The sequence below is a fragment of the Orcinus orca genome, chromosome 2 (assembly GCF_937001465.1).
Source record: "Orcinus orca chromosome 2, mOrcOrc1.1, whole genome shotgun sequence".
Lineage (NCBI taxonomy): Eukaryota > Metazoa > Chordata > Mammalia > Artiodactyla > Delphinidae > Orcinus > Orcinus orca.
In genome coordinates this window covers 56,636,458-56,644,326 of record NC_064560.1, presented here as the reverse complement: position 1 = coordinate 56,644,326, position 7,869 = coordinate 56,636,458, and the positions used below count along the sequence as shown (strand labels likewise).

The following is a 7,869-nucleotide window of genomic DNA, read 5'->3' as shown; positions in this document are numbered from 1 at the left end:
CTCAGGCTTCGTTCCAGGCCTATGGGATCCCGCTCCTCTGACCCATTCTTTCCACAACCGCCCTTTGCACAAGGCTCTGAAGTCTGGTGGCCTGTCCTGGCTGCCTCAGACCTGCAGCCTTAGCCCCCAGCCCCTGCAGAAGACCAGGTTCCAAGACCTAACCATGGAGCCCAAGGTCTAGGAGGTACAGTGGCCAGATACAGGACACTTTTGCAACACTAGGGCCATGCTGATACTAAAAATGTATTCGTTGTTTATTTGAAATTCAAGCATAACTGGACGGCCTATATTTTTATTTGCTAAGCGTGGCAACAGTAGTGGGAGGAAGCCCCGGCAGGGAGCGGGGCTGAGGTAGAAAAGGATCCCAGGCTTGCCTCCTGCCAGCTCTGTTTCCCCAGGCTGCACCCCGGCCTGCCCCCACCCCACAGATACTCGGGCTCTGAAGCAGCCCTTAGGCCAGCATCACTCTCCCTTACATGGGGAGCTGGAGATAGCTGCAGGGGCACCCAGAGCAAACCCCAGCATGAAGGAAGACAGCTGCCCCACCGACATCCCCCGCCCCGGTCACCTGCCGGGCCCCTCTGACAGGCAGATCCTCTTCCATGGGGGCGACAGCCCTGGGCCATGACCGTGTGAAACCTCACAGCAGCCCTAGGGGTATTAAATGGCTGAGTGTATCTCTAACCTGGCCCAGTGACTGTGTTTCCGTGGAGCTGGGGCTCTCTAGCAATCCTGGGGGCACCCCACTTCCATCAGGTCCTGACTCCTGGAATCTTGCCCTTGTCCACAGTCCATGTCAGGACCCAGGGGGGAACCAGCACCTCACGGATGGCTGGGAACCAGGGCTGGTAACCACACGTCTGGCTGAGCTGGGCAGGGCAGCCTGCACTCTGCGGCCCCCGTACTGCGCCTCTTCATGGTTGCTTAATCCACCGCAGCAGGCTTGAGTCAGTGGTCCCTGCGATGGGACCTGAGCTCTGGGAGGGTGGCGGCTGGATATCTAGTTCCATCACTGCCTGCAGAGCCCTGTAAGAATGTGTCCATCACAAAGGGCTCCGTGAACACTCTCCCAGACGGGCATCACTGTCACCTGGTGTGGAATAAAGGGGCGTCTCAGCCACGAGGAGGGCGCAGCAACCCTGGGCCACGCTTCTCTGAACCAGCCTCTTGGGTCCCTACCCCTGCGCCCGCGCACACACGGGGCCGCACCTGGGTGAACTGACACCTCGCCCACCTTTAACTCCTCCTGCCCTCTGCGGTGGGTGGGGCTGCCGGGCCTCTGGTCCTCATGGGAATTCGTGGGAATTAGTAAGAAGCACCTCTGCCCTGAGCACCTCCTTTCCTGCGAGGTGTGATAAACGGGCTCCTCCGAGCTGTGAACGGAGCTGGCCGTGCTTCCATCATTATCACCATCACCCATATTTAGAGGAAATGGGGGCTCGCTCGGAGGGGTGGTGAGTGCCGTATGTTGCCACGTGGACACCTGTCTTTGGGGACGTGGCCTCGAGTTCCTCCTACCTGGACGCCCCTCCTCAAACACTTGGCCCCCTAGGAAACCCCAAGTCTGGCGTAGCACTCCGAGACCTGCCATGTGGGCAGGGCCAAACCTTCCTGCCCTCAGGCCCAAAGCGTGCGCACCCCTGACTGCGTGGAGTGCAGGTGCCCGGGGACTGGGTGCGGGACTCTGGGGCCCCACAAACACAACTCCTTCCTTTTCAGTGCCTGCCAAGCATCAACTGTGACCCACTGATGTGTTGGACACAGCTCGGTGCAAGGCAGCCAGCAGAAGACGGAGCAGATCGCACACTGAGTACATCACGCTTAGGGTGAGTGACGTTGTTTCCTAAAATTTGCATCAGTTACAGATACACATATATGTTTGTGTGCGAGCATCTATACAGAAAATGCGTGTGTATCACAGGTGGGGTGAATGTGGGGTGAGTGTTTTTTCTGAAAATTGTCTCCATTAGAGATAAATGTTTGTATTTTGTATACACATGTACACACATTATACACCCATGCGTATATACACGTGTACCGTCGTGTGTGTATGGGGTTGCCATGTGAATTGCATCGTCTCCCGTGAGCCACAGCCAACGAAGTTGGAGAAACTCTTTTGTATTCTGTTTACTTAAAGAGAAAGAAAAACAAGTCAAAGTTCCCTTGACTTCTCAGGAAACAGGCAGCACATGCTTTTAGTGCAGGCTCTGAAGGTTAAGGGGGGAAGCCTGTGTCCCCAGCCGCCACAGGCACTGGAAGGCATGTTGGCGTCGCCCGTGGACATCCAGGAAAGCACTTGGACCTAGGAGGCAGGAAACCTTGGCTCCGAGACCGTGGCCGATACTCCAGCTTCCTGGATCCTCCATGTTTCTTACCTGCCTGTGTCTTGACGCTGATTTGAGCCTAAGCATGGTATCACACGTGAAGGTCCTTACCTGTGGCCCTAAGGAGACCCTCCTTCCTTCTCATTCTCACAAGCAGAGGTTTTTAACTTGCAGAGAAAACCCAAGTCATCCCCGACATGCACTACAGTGACAAAGGCCTCTTAGAACCAACCCCACCCCCCTTGCACGCAACTCACAAAGGAACAAGACAGAAACTTAAAATAAGCAACAACAACACACACGGAACCCGCCCAGTCCCTCAGCCAGCGAGCGTAAGATACACACAGGAAGGAAGTGGCTGGGGGATTCAAAGAGGCCGAGCTGCGATGTCTCAGGAAAGGAATATTTTCCAACCAGCCTGCCCCATCTGTGGTTGGGAACAAGGTTTCAGACGTAGCCTTGTCCAGTGCCCCCTCCTGGACCCCCCACTGGCAGTCTAGACACAACAGTGAGGCCAGATCCACACAGGAAGGCACCCAGCGGGCCCAGCAAACCTGTTCCCACTGGTCCTCGGGCAGGCAGGCGTGGGCGGCTGCGCAGTCTGAAGGGCTGAGGGAAGACCTCCAAGGAGCTGGTTTCTCCGTGTGCTCCCTGCGACTGACTCACCCACAAACCTGTTTTTGATTTCTCATCAAAACCAGCTTCAGGCCCCGACAGGTCCAGCCCCCTGGAGGGTGTCACTCCCTAGCAGAATCCCTTCGACACCCCTGCGACCCGGGAGGGCACCCCTGCAGGACCCGGCTCTGAGCCTGTCCTGCCTCTGCCACCGCCCACCCAGGTCCGGGCTCAGTGGGTGACCAGCACCCTATTTGTCTATTCTCTTTGTTCTCTGCCCTTCCTCTCTGCCTTCCATCCGAGAGCCCATTCCCATCCCCAGCGCCCAGCTCAAGGCCACTTCCTCTGCGCACCCTCCCTGACTCTCCCTTGCTTGGACCAATCTGGCGTTTTACCATCACGGCAGCCGTACGTCCAGCTGTGTGAGCCTGAGCAGGTTGATGAACTAACTCCCTGAGCCTCCTTCCCCGTCTGTAGGACGGGGATAATCAAGTTGCCAGCTGGGGCGAGATCATGGCAGCAAGGCACTGAGCCTGTGAGTGGTGCCCCAGGGCTCCATCAATGTCAGGTCCAGCAGTCATGAGGATAACTGGCCTTCCATCCTCCGGCAGGCGTAATCTCTCTGCAGTAGGACTCATTGGCCCTCCCTCCATTTTCCCTTAGTGCCTATAGAATCGTCCCTGCATACAGCAGGTGCTCAAAAAAGAAAGGTGAGGGGCAGTGTCTCCTAGCTGTCTGGGTCCTGGAGACCCTGCAGGGCGGGAGGCAGCTAAGAGCCGGAGGGTGGCAAACAGCACCCCTTGTGGGAGGGGCAGGAGCAGCTGGGGTGGCCACACCTCAGCTGCTGGGGGCCAACGTCCACTGCCTGGCGCCCGAGACATTGGTCAGCGCCGGCCCTCCTCCAACCAGGCAGGGACCACGCTGCGTCCATACCCAGGGCTTGGGAAGACCTCGCAGGTTGAGCACCCAGTGTGGGTGTGCCTCTGAGTTGACGTTCCCTGGGCCCCTTGAAGTTTCTAGAATCCAAGCCCCCAGGCTGGATGGGCATCCCCACCCCTGACCTTCAGCAGGAAGAAACCAAGCACACTCGCCCACAGAGGCCAGAGCTGACCAGGTGCCTGCAGGGTCAGAGGCTGGCTTCTCCTTTTCCTCCTCCAGAGGCCAGCGAAGGAAGGAATATGAAAGGCTGGCGTTCCGGGGCCCTGCAGTGGGCTCAGGCAGAGGGTGATGGTGTTGAGGTCACTTCGAATTTCCAGGTGGAGGCTCTGTTCCTCAAGTTAAAACAAACACTTTGTTCTTGAGAATTTCAGGACAGAGAATTGTTGAGGGTTTCTGGCTTTAACCAAATGAATGGGCTGTTCTCAGGCCTGTGAAATAGAGAGGCCCGAAGGACCAAGGCCGAGAGGGTGCCAGGACCTGAGCAGACCAGCAAGGCTGGCCTTGGACCTTTTGGCCCAGCACCAGGGCCCGAGAAGAGGGGTGAAAGAAGGGTTTTGGAGGGGAGTCTCAGTGGGGTGGACCCAGGGGATCATGTTTCCCTGGTGATCAAAGGTGAGGACCTAGTCACCCCACTGGGCACGAGCCACAGCCCAGGGCCTGAAATCTAGAGTCGTGCTGGGGCTCACCCGGCCCTCCCATCGAGCGGCTTCTCGGCCCCGGTTCTTCTGGACGTCACGCAGGGTCCCCTGATCCACTAGCTCTCCTCTCTCCCCTGTAATCTCCTCTCTCCTCTGGCTTCCTCCCTCCCCAGCTCCTGCCTGAGAAAAGAGGCAGCAGAGAGAAATTCTGAGACCTCTGCCTGCCTGCCCTGTGCTCAGAACCTTCTCTCCTGGCCCATCTGGGGTACAGTGCACCCTCCATGGGTACACCTGGGATGGAGTTGCAGATTTACCGGGTTTACCCTCCCTCCCGAAACTACCAACACAACCAGACAAACTTGTGAACAACAGGACATCAGGTGAGGAAGGATGGCAGTCCCTGGGAGGTGGGAAACAGATGGGTGAGTCCTGTGATGGCCTGCTCCCTTCCTGAGAGGTTTATGGGCTACAGAGCAGACAGGGGGGTTCCTGGACAAACAGAGAAGGCTCCCCAAGTTCAAGAGATGGAGCTGGACATCCAGGGAGATAAAGGCAATTAGGGTCTTCAGGACAGAGGACCCCTAAGGAGACTGCTGCCAGGAGAGAGCCCTGGTGATCTGCTGAGGGTTCCCCGGGGCACTCACATGCGTCTGTGAAGAGCGCCGTAAGTGGGGAGAGACTAGTGCCCGGTGCCCACATGGGGCTCCACCAGCCAGACCAGAACCTCAGATTCACTGAGTATCGGGATAGGGCTCAGGGGTTAACCCAGACTCTTCAGTCTGGACTGAGCACAGCTCCAAACTCACCCAACAAATCACAAAAGCAAGACCAGAAACAATCAAACAATTTCTAAGTAACTTACTTGTATCTCAGAAAAAAACTCAAGAATATTTCTCAGAATACAAAAATATCAAGCCTCCAACCTGGTAAAATCCACAACACCTGGCATCCAATTAAAATGGACTTGCTATGGACTTCCCTGGTGGCGCAGTGGTTAAAAGACTGCCTGCCAATGCAGGGGACACGGGTTCGATCCCTGGTCCAAGAAGATCCCACATGCCACAGAGCAACTAAGCCCGTGCACCACAACTACTGAGCCCGCGTGCCTAGAGCTCGTGTTCTGCAACAAGAGAAGCCCCCGCTCACCACAACTAGAGAAAGTGCAGCAATGAAGACTCAACACAGCCAAAAAATAAATAAAATTTTTTTAAAAATGGACTTGCCAAAAAACAATTAAAAATTAAAAAAATAAATAGATAAACCAAGGGAAAAAATGTAAAAACAAACAAACAAAAAATAGAATGACCTTGCCTACGAAGAAGCAGGAAAACACGTTCCTAAGGAGGAGAGCTGGGCCTGATCGGCTGGCCAGAGCGGCTTGTGTGGGTCTCCCGTTGCAGAGCACAGGCTCCAGACACGCAGGCTCAGCAGCCATGGCTCACGGGCCCAGCCGCTCCGCACCATGTGGGATCTTCCCGGACCGGGGCACGAACCCATGTCCCCTGCATCGGCAGGCGGACTCTCAACCACTGCGCCACCAGGGAAGCCCCCTATAATATGTTTTGAAACCAGGAAGTGTGAGGTTTCCAGCTTTGTTTTTCTTTCTCAATAGTGTTTTGGCTATTCAGGGCCCTTAGAGATTCCAAAGGAATCTTAGTATGTTTTTTTTTTCTATTTCTGAAAAATATGCCATTAACATTTTGATAGTGAGTGCATTAATCTGTAGATTGCTTTGAGTAATATGGACATATTAGCAATATTAAGTCTTCTAATTCATGAACACAGGATGTCTTTCCATTTATTTATGCCTTTAATTTCTTTCAGCAGTGTTTTGTAGTTTTCAGTGTACAGTCTTTCATCTTCTTGGTTAGGTTTATTCCTAAGTATTTTATTATTTTTGATGCATTGGAAATAGTATTGTTTTCTTAATTTCCTTTCAAGGTTGCTCACTGTTAGTGTATAGAAATGCAACTGATCTGTGTGTGTTGGTTTTGTATCCTGCCACTTTGCTGTATTCATTTATTTTATTAGGTCTAACAGGGTTGGGGTTTGTGTGTGTGTGTGTGTGTGTGTGTGTGTGTAGTATCTTTTTTTTTTTTTTTATAAATTTATTTATTTATTTATTTGGCTGTGTCGGGTCTTCGTTGCTGTGCACAGGCTTTCTCTAGTTGCGGTGAGCATTGCGGTGCACGCGGGCTTCTCATTGCTGTGGCCCCTCCCATTTTGGAGCACGGGCTCCAGGCATGCAGGCCTCAGTAGTTGAGGCATGCGGGCTTCAGTAGTTGTGGAGCACGGGCTCAGTTGCTCCGCGGCATGTGGGATCCTCCCGGACCAGGGCTCAAACCCATGTCCCCTGCACTGGCAGGCGGATTCTCAACCACCGAGCCACCAGGGAAGTCCCTGTGTGTAGTATCTTTAGCGTTTTCTACATATAAGATCATGTCATCTGCAAATAAAGATAATTTTACTTCTTCCTTTCCAATTTGGATGCCTTTTATTTCTTTTTCTTGCCCAGTTTCCCTAGCTAGAACCTCCAGTACAATGTTGAATAAATGTGACAGAAGTAGTCTTGTTCCTCATCTGAGGGGGAAGCATCCAGTCTTTCACTAAGTATGATGCTAGCTGCGGCAGTTTCACAGATGCCTTTATTGGGTGGAGGCAGGTCCCTTCTGCTCTTAGTTTGTGAGTATTTTTATCATGCAGGGGTGTTGGATTTTGGCAAATGATTTTTGAAATGTTCATGTGATTTTTGTTTTTTATTCAACTGACCTATTGTATTATATAAATTTTCAGATGCTAAATCAGCCCTGCGTCTCTGGATAGTTTCTTGGTCATGATACGTAGTTCTTTTTATTTGTGGCTGGATTTGGTTTGCTCTTATTTTCTGGAGGACTTTTGCATCCATATTCATAAAAGATATTAGTCTATCAGTTTCTTTTCTTGTGATGTCCTGTCTGGTTTTGGTACAAGGATAATACTGAACTCATAATAAATTGGAAAGTGTTCCCTCCTCTTCTATTTTTTAAAGTGTGTGAAGAATTGGTATTAATTCTCCTTTAAATGTTTGCAAGGTGCTAGGGTCTGAATGTTTGTGCCCCCCCCACCCAGTTCACATGTTGGAATCCTTACTCCCCATGTAATGATGTTAGAAGGTGGGGACTTTGAGGGGTGCGTAGGTCATGAGGATGGGGCCCTCATCAGTGGGAAAGTTTATACAAGAGGACCCACAAAGAATCCTCGCCCCTTCCACCATGTGAAGATACAATGAGAAGTCTGCAACCTGGAAGAGGGCCCTCACCCAACCATGCTGGCACCCCAGTCTCAGACTTCCAGCCTTCAACTATGATAAATAA

At 52.7% G+C, this 7,869-nt stretch overlaps 1 long non-coding RNA gene across 1 annotated transcript; it reads right to left on the bottom strand.

Moving 5' to 3' along the window:
• Nucleotides 1-283: 283 nt before the first annotated feature.
• Nucleotides 284-2,986, bottom strand: LOC125963434 (uncharacterized). The gene is made up of 3 exons (XR_007475421.1): nucleotides 2,879-2,986; nucleotides 2,039-2,130; nucleotides 284-1,090 (listed from the first exon to the last, which is right to left on the bottom strand). It is a non-coding gene; the product is annotated as an uncharacterized LOC125963434 (long non-coding RNA).
• Between the last annotated feature and the right edge of the window lie 4,883 nt (nucleotides 2,987-7,869).